Source organism: Rhinolophus sinicus, chromosome 5 (assembly GCF_057876585.1).
Source record: "Rhinolophus sinicus isolate RSI-liver-muscle chromosome 5, RSI-T2T, whole genome shotgun sequence".
Taxonomy (NCBI): Eukaryota; Metazoa; Chordata; class Mammalia; order Chiroptera; family Rhinolophidae; genus Rhinolophus; species Rhinolophus sinicus.
This window is the reverse complement of record NC_142505.1, coordinates 103,458,396-103,467,364: the sequence shown is the minus strand read 5'-3', so window position 1 is coordinate 103,467,364 and position 8,969 is coordinate 103,458,396. Positions and strand designations below refer to the sequence as shown.

The window sequence follows — 8,969 nt, the reverse complement described above, 5'->3', positions numbered from 1 at the left end:
GGAGGACTCTGGAGAGTAGGTGGGGGCTAGAGGTAGGGGCTGCTATATTAGGTAATACGGTCAGTGGAGGACTCATTGACGAGTCAGACATGAGCAGACTCGAAGGAGCTGAGAGGGTGAGCCAAGTGGATATGGAGGGGAGGTTTGCTCCAGGCTGAAAGAAGGTCTGGGACCAAGCAAGGCAGGAGGCTGACCAAAAATTCAGCGACCAACGAAGAAAGCCAGTGGGGCTGGGGTGGAGTAAACACAGTGGGGGAATAACAAGGAGGGAGACCATCAATGTCAGACCATGTCGAGCTCAGGGCATTGTAAGAACTTAGGCTTTGAGAGAAGTGGGGAGTCATTGGAGTATTGTGGGCAACAGGGATGGAAACAGCCCAATTAGTGGGGAAAGGTGATCGCCCTTGGAGAAGGTTTTGGAAGTAGTGAGAGGTGGCCAGAATATGAAAGTATTTTGAAATGGAACTGACAGGATGTCTTGATATATTAAGACGCAGTGGGGGCGAGAAAAAGGAAAGGAGTCAGGGATGGTTCCAAAGTTGTAGGGCTGAGAGACTAAAGGATGGAGTTGTCATTCGCTGCGATGGGGAAGGTGACCAGGTGTGGGGACAGAGCCAGGAGTGCAGTTTCCAGGCTCTCGGCCTCACATGGAAAGGTGCTGGCTCGGGTAATAAATGGCCATCAACCGTGATTGGATGGCCATCAGCTGTGGCTAGTTGGCCGTCAGCTGTAACCAGTGAGCCATTGGCCACTAATATAACTGCCGTGGCTACGCTAGCAGGAAATGGGGGCTAGCAAGGAGATGGCGGCTGAGCCTGCAAGCGGAGGAGAGTTGCGGATCATTGTGGCTCCTGCTTCCTGTGTCTCCAACCCAGCCTCCAGCGAGAATATAGTGGTATGACTCCCCTATCTATGGCTCCGTGGGTGTTCCTTTTTGGCCTTACCATGTCCTGCGTTCTTATGTGGGGAGCGGGAGCAGAGACCCCGCATGACACCAGGAATTCAGTTTTGAATTTGCTAAGTTTGGGATTGCCATTAAACATGTAAGTGGAAATGCTGAATAGGCAATTGGATGTACAAATCTGGCGTCTGGGATAAAGATATAAAATTGTTAGCCATCAGTATGTAATGGTGTTTAAAGGCCTGAACCAGATAAGATCACTGAATAAATAAGTGAAATTAATGAAAAGAAGAGAGAAGAGGTCCAAAGACTGAGTCCTGAAGCACTTGAACATGAGAGTTTGGGGAAAAGAGGAACAAGCGAAGGACACAGCTGCAGATTATTCAGCAAAGAAGGAGGAAAAGCACCAGTGCAATGGGATAAAGTATTGAGAGTGGTCACCTGTGTGGAGTCGGTCAGAACAAGGGCTGAGGATTGACTGTTGCTTCAGCGACACGTAGAGGTCTTTTGACCTCAGCGAGGGTTTTCAGTGGCAGGGTAGAGGAGAAGCACGGGTGGCAGCAGCCTAGACAGAAAACCTGTCCAAGTGCAGAAAAGTTGGTGACAGATGCTAAAGTGTGGTAAAGAAGAATTTTCTTCTTTTTTAATAGGAGGAGAAAAAATACATTTTTATGCTGAAAGGAAAGGCCCAGTAGGGAAAATTTAATTAAATAGAAGAAGAGAAAGGGGAGAATTGCTAGAATGATCCTGGAAAAGATGAGATAGGATCTGGTGTACAGGTGGAGGGGCTTAGCTTTAGGTGGGAACACGGATGGTTCACACACAGATGAGAAGACAAGAAGAAGTCTGTGGATGGAAATTGTAGCAAGTGGCTAGATGTGTCAGTGGGACCTATAGAGGTGGAAGTTCTCTTGCGATAGCTTCAGTTTTCTCAGTGATTTAAGAACCAAGTTCAAAGAGAGACTAGTGGAGAGGAGGGGAAGGAGGAGGAAGGAGAAAGGAGAGTGGGAGAGAGCCAATGTGAAAGCCACATACATCTTTGAGCCTCAGTAATATTAGGGACAGGAATTCCTGAATTGCACAGATTTTGTGAGGGTTGGCAATAATATAGCAAAAGCCAATGTTCAAAAACTCACAGTTACCGTCATCAGATCTCCTGTGTGTATCCGCTTCTCTCTCGGGCTCTCAGTTCTCTGAGAATGTGGAATCATGTAGTACTTTTTTCTTTGGATGCTACCTATAAAAGTATGAACTCCATCTGATGTCTTAATTTTTTAAGTCACAAGGGTTTAGAACATAAAATTGCAAAGAGAGCAAAGAAGATAAACCACCCATACATCTTCCCCTTCTCCTTGGTGTTTTGCTTTTTTTATGCCAGTTTTTGTTCCATTCTCGTAATTAAATAGCACGTGTACATCCAGCATTACATATTGTTTCTTTCATTTAACATTATGTATTAAGCAGTTTCCATAATATTAATCTTCCAAGCCATCATTTCAATTGGTTGCATTTTCTAATGTGTATATTCAAGTGAATGAATGTACTATATTTTACACAATAATTTATTACTGGACATTTAAAGTGCTTTAAATATGTTGTAAAATTTATTACAATGAATGTCTCTGAGCATACTTGAGCATAATTGATGACTTCATAAGAAAGCTGTCTACCATTTAATGACCAGTTATTGACACCAGCTATGGAGCATTGTGCTAACGAGTTTTCATACATCTTATTTGATGCTCTTAATGGCAGAAGGAGTGATTTTTATTTGAAATACTTTAACATATGTACAGAATTTTCTAAAGAAATAATATCACAGAGAGAGGTGAAGCTGCCCATCCCACTGGCCTCCCTTCTTCCCCGTAGGTGACTACGATCCAGAATTTAGTGTTTACATTTCTATTGATTTGCTAATTTGTTCATATGAATGTGTCAATAAAAAATAGATGGTATTAAATTTGCTTGTTTTAAGCTTTCTATAAGTGGCATAATACTTCACATTGTCATTTTGAACTTCTTTTTTCACTTAATTGTGTTTTAAAACTATGTTTATGTTGATACACAATGCTCTCATTGATTTAAACTGCTGCATATTTTCTACTGTATGTATAATCACAATTTATTTATCTATTATTGGTAAGCATTTAGGTTTTCCCAATAATTTACATTTGCAAGCAGTACTATAATATAATTAGCATCTTTTATATGCATGCACTAGATGTGGAATTGTCGCGTTCTTTAGGATGAATATCTAGATGTGAAATTAATTAGTCTAGAACAGTGTTTGGCAGTTGTATAGTTTAAGGGCTCCCCAAGGCTTCGAGTGTGCATCTGGGCTGAGAACTGCTGCTCTAGATTGCATCCTTCTCAGGTACAGTTACCTTTTGCTTTCTAAATGTAGAACGAGGTGCATAAAGTCAAGGTTGCTGAGTATGAGACTCAGTATCTGGGGATGACGGATCTTAAGGGCACCCATGGATCTCCTTGGATATGGTCTCGGTAGAGATGTGAAAGGGCACTCGTCACCAGATAACACCTTTGGAATTCATCTGCCACCTCTGTCTGTGCTTTCACCTGTAAAAGGGAAGAATGAAAATGCAAGCCAAACAAGCTCAGCCAGGACAGGGATGGCAAATGCTTTTGAACTCATCTATCAGTGGTAATCAGTGGCTGGAAGCTGCCTCAGCAGAACAGTGAGACTGGGAAACCACCTAAGAGCTCTGTGCTTGATTAGTGATGTCTGCCATGGGTTGGATCTAAGAAGTATGTGGTCATATGGGCAGATAATTATCAACTTGAAGCCAGAATTTGCCCACCAGCTGCCATCAAGGAAAGCAGTTGTCTGCAGATTGGCCGTGCTGTGGCCAAGCAAGAGGTCTAAAGGTTGTCTGTGGCTTGATCAAGAAGAAAGCTTTGCCAGTATGTTTTGAAGTCTCATTTATTTCTCTGGGCAAATATGTCCTTGCTGACAGGCAGGGTGAGCTCTTGATCCTTCTAAGCCAGGGCAAGAACATACGTTTTGGAGTCAGACCTGTGCTGGAGCCCAGACAGGCCACTCATAGGATATGGGGCTGGGCGCAGCCGTTGACTGAGATGCTCTGTGCCCCCATACCTTGTTGTAAAGTGGGGACCATACCTAGCTCACGTGAAAGTCGTGAGGGTTAGTGATAAGTATGTAGGATTGTCCTGGGCCCAATTACCAACTAAGGGTAATGGCTGCCATATTCTTATCATTATTAGGATCATGATGATTATTAAAAAGCAAAGTAACAATCACGGTGATACACTTGGCAGATAGATCTGGTTTAGAAAATTCCACTATTGGTGGGATTAAGGAGTTTGTCTCTAGTTGAAATAAATGACTAGGAATGGGGGCCCGTAGGATGGGATACATCAGGATAGCAGAAAAGACTGCTGAAGGCAGTAGACACGAAGGTGAAGCAATGGGAATTATGCTAGAGGCCACGTGAAAGAAGGAAACTTCCAGAGGAAATGGAAGGGAAGAAAACACAAAACAGATTCAATAACTCTGAGTGTAATTCTGTCAGCTATGAAAACGCATTTACAAGTCACATTGCTGTGTCAGAACCCTGATACCTCATAGGTTCTGAAAAATAAATAGAAACAGTTTTGAGAATTCTTCCTTCAACCCAGTCAACATTCCATTGCAAAGTAAGAAAAGAGGGCAGGACATGGATTCAAAAAGCAAATTGTTGGGCCGGCCCAGTGGCTCAGGTGGTTAGAGCTCCATGCTCCTAACTCAGAAGGCTGCTGGTTCGATTCCCACATGGGCCAGTGGGCTTTCAACCACAAGGTTGTCAGTTCAATTCCTCGAGTCCCGCAAGGGATGGTGGGCAGCGCCCCCTGTAACTAAGATTGAACATGGCACCTTGAGCTGAGCTGCCACTGAGCTCCTGGATGGCTCAGTTGGTTGGGTGCATCCTCTCAACCACAAGGTTGCCGGTTCGACTCCCACAAGGGATGGTGGGCTGTGCCCCCTGCAACTAGCAACAGCAACTGGACCTGGAAGTGAGCTGCGCCCTCCACAACTAAGACTGAAAGGGCAACAACTTGACTTGGAAAAAAGTCCTGGCAATACACACTGTTCCCCAACAAAGTCCTGTTCCCCTTCCCCAATAAAATCTTTAAAAAAAAAAAAAAGCAAATTGTTCTCACCATGGTCTGTATGGAGTGTCTTCTTGGACCCTAATAAAAAGACTCTTTCTGCCTCTTTTACTAAATGGCATACTCATATAAGTACTCACAGAAGTGTTGTGCAAGTTACCAGCACATATGGAGCATAATAATAGATGCGTGTTGTAAATGTATTTTTATTTTATTTATCCATAACACAAAAGACAAAGGATAATCAAAGCAATGACTTAGAAATCAGGGCCAGGACGATATTTTCATGGAAAAGAATCGTTTCTAAGAGAAGAATAATAACAATCACTGCAATTTTATAGATGAAGTTGAGGCTTAGGTGAAATTTTGGAGGGATCAGGTTTATTGAGATATTTATAGATGATGAAATTGTCCCTTTTTTAAGAGTGTAGTATGATGAGTTTTGATAAATGAATATAGTCTTGTAACCAAAATGATAACTCTGATATAAAACACTTCCATCACTAAAAAAAGGTTTCTGTCTCTATTTGTAGTCAGTTTTCTCCCCTCACCTCCAGTCTGCAGCAATCAATGATTTGGTTTCTGATCTGCTTTTTGCCTTTACAAAATGTCATATAAATGTAATAATATACTATGCAAGTTTCATGCTTTCTTTCACTAGCTTAGTGCTTCTGAGAGTCATACATTTTGTTGCCTGTACAGATGCTTTATTGCTTTGTTTTGTTTTTTTTACTAAGTTCCATTATATTATGTACCACAAATTGATTATCCATTCACTAGTTCATGAACATTTGAGTTGTTTCTGTTGTTTGACTATTATAAGTAAAGCTTCTATAAACATCTGTATACAGGTCTTTTGAGGACATAGGTTTTCACTTTTCTTGGTTAAAATGCTAGGAGTGGGATTTCTGCATCACACAGTGAATGCGTAACTTTACTAGAAACCGCCAAAGACTTTACCAGATTGCATTCCCATCAATAATGTGTATGGAGCATCCAGTTTCTCTATATCCTCAACAGCACTTTTTAATTTTAGCCATTCTAATGAATGTGTAGTGGATCTCATTGTGATTTTTATTTTTATTTCCCTAATGATGAGTTATGTTTAGTTTCTTTTCATGCTTTTATTTGCCATCTATATGTCTTCTTTGGTAAAGTATCTATTCAAGCTTTTATCCATTTTCTATTGCATTTCTTGTTGCATTGTATTTTGTTTTTATATATATATATTCTGGACACGAGTCCATTATCAGATATATGTCACTTATGTTTTTATTTTTTTAACAATATCTTTCAAGTGACAGATATTTTTAATTTTAAGTTCAACTTACCAGTTTTTTCTGTTAGCGTCTGTGCTTTATGTTTCTTATCTAAGAAGTCTTTGCCTAACTCAAGCTCAAAAAGGTTTTCTTCTACGTCTTCTTCTAAAAGATTTTGTACATTTAACACTGTTATTTAGATATGGACCACTTCAAGTTAATTTTGCTTATGGTGCAGGCAAAGGGTCAAGGATATTTACTTATTTAGCATATAGATAACCAATTGTTCCAGCACTCATTGCTGAAAAGATTATCTTTTGTCCATTGAATTCCCTTGGCGCTTTGGTTGAAAATCAATTACTGTATCTATGTGGATGTGTTTCTGAACTCTTGATTCTATTCCCTTGATCTATGTATCTCTCTTTTAGCCAATACCACACTATCCTGATTACTGTATTTTTATAGTAAGTCTTCAAATCAGGTAATGCGAATCCTCCAACTTTGTTCTTATTAAAAATTACCTATTTTAGCTCCTTTGCTTTCCTATATAAAAACTTTATATATTTTTATATATAAAAACTTTAAAATTACCCTGTCAATTTCTACCAAAAAAAAAAAAAAAAAAATTCCTGCTGGGATTTTGATTCGGATTGCACTGAATATGTAGATCAATTTGAGGAGAATTGACATCTAACAGTACTGAATTTTCCAATCCATGAGTGCAGTTATATCTATCTATTTATAAGGACCTCTTGGTTTCTCTCATCAACATTTTGTCATTCTCAGCATTTAAATCGTGTGCATATTTAGTTACATTTGCCTTCAAGTATTTCATGTTCTTTAATGCTATTGTAAATTGTACTGCTTTTGTTTGTTTGTTTATTTGTTTTAATATAGAAAACCTAGATTTATTTGTTAAGCTATTATGAAGACAAAACAATTATCATCTGAAGTTCTTTGAGGACTTCATCCCAGTTTCACTTGTTCTATTACAGAAACTGACCTAAGAGGCTGGAAATGAAAGGATATAACTACAGAGCTTATAGCAGAACAAACTGATGGACGTGGCTAAAGGAGCAGAAGCTAGTCAGAAGCACTTGTGTTAGTGGTAGTATGTGTGGCCGGGATGTTTCCGCAGAGGCTCCCTAGAGATGCCTAAATGAATTAATCTGGGTCCCAAATTAGTAAAAAAGACCCTTACCCCTGTGGAGAATGAGCAGAGGCCAAGATTTCTTTGAGATCTTTTTGTCTCTCTCTTAAGGGATAAAGGTATCCATAGGCCCTAAAGGGTGTATATCTGAGATTCAGCCTCTGTCCCATCCCGTCTACCTAGACCTTCAGGTACTTGTGCATTTTCACCATATAGCCCTGCTGGGTTATGGAAGATGCGTACACTGAAGGCAGGAATATTGGCCTGCTCAGAGGGTATCTGTACACAGGACGTTTGCGGGTAAACGATAAACTACAAACACCCTCCTCGTTAATTCACCTTTGTTAGTAAAGGTCATAGTTTCTTCTGCTGCTGACAGCTTGTTGCCTCAGTATAGTCTGTCTCAAGAAAGAACTGGTTCAGGTAAGTTTTGGAAAAGGAAAAATACTTTCATCAACACTCACGCCACAGTGGAAAAGGCACCAAGGTCTCTCCCACAGTTATGAGCAGAATCCCAAAAGAGCATAAAATCATTTTCACTGTTCAAAGTCTGCAGCCTCAAACTGCCCAGCATCTGTCGGTGTAGCATCTACCTCCATCCCACCTTCATAATCTCTTACTGAATCTTCTGTCCAGACTCCAGCCATGTTACCCTGGCTGCACACCAACTGCGAAAGCATTCCTTCTCATCTCTCCAGTGTGGCCTGGCCTTCTGCTGTTAAGTGGGATCGTCTTTCTTCATAGGTGTAAAATGTAGGAATGTCCCCCTGCCCTTGTCCATGTGCTTCCACATCATGTTCTTCATCGTAATCGTCTGAATCTTCATCCTCAGGGTCAGGATACAAAGCCTGGCATTCAAACATTGCAGGGAACATTGCCTCCAATGCTGACTTATCACTGGGCACAAATCTGAATTCAGCAATAGGTTCAACTCATCATGTCTTCCTCTTCTTCTTCAGCAACAGACTCTTTTGATTCTTCTTCAAATCTGGCGTTCACCATAACATAGATGCTCTCCTGGAGATGCATTTAGGTCCCTGGACACCGCATGCAAACTAGTGATGACTTCCAGTGAGAATCCTAATCCAGAGCCATCTAACCAAGACAGATGGCTCTCAGCGATGTCAAGCACAGCCTGGGTGTCTGGCAGGAGCCCCTCAGCTGACCCCAGTGGCGGGAAACTTTTGAGGAAGCTCATTGCAGCAGTGATCATGAAGATACAGGCCAGGTGAGCCTGCTTTTGTGATTTCAATTTCCAGTTAATTCATTGATAGTGTCTAAGAAAACAATTGATTTTCATCCTGTAACCTTACTAAACTCCCTTATAAGTAGATCCTTTGGGATTTCCTGTGTAGATAGTCATGTCTATAAATAGAAGTTTATGTCTTCCTTTCTAATCTGCATGCCTTTTTACTTTTTCTCATATTACTACATTGGCTTGGACTTCTAGTAGAGTGTTGAAAATGAATGGTGAGATCAGACAGCCTTGCCTTGTTCCTGATTTCAGGAGAAAAGCATTCATTTTTACATC

The 8,969-nt window shown here is 40.7% G+C and overlaps 1 pseudogene; it reads right to left on the bottom strand.

Annotated features, from left to right (window-relative positions):
- Nucleotides 1-7,974: 7,974 nt before the first annotated feature.
- Nucleotides 7,975-8,636, bottom strand: LOC109451699 (methylosome subunit pICln-like; annotated as a pseudogene).
- Nucleotides 8,637-8,969: the final 333 nt, after the last annotated feature.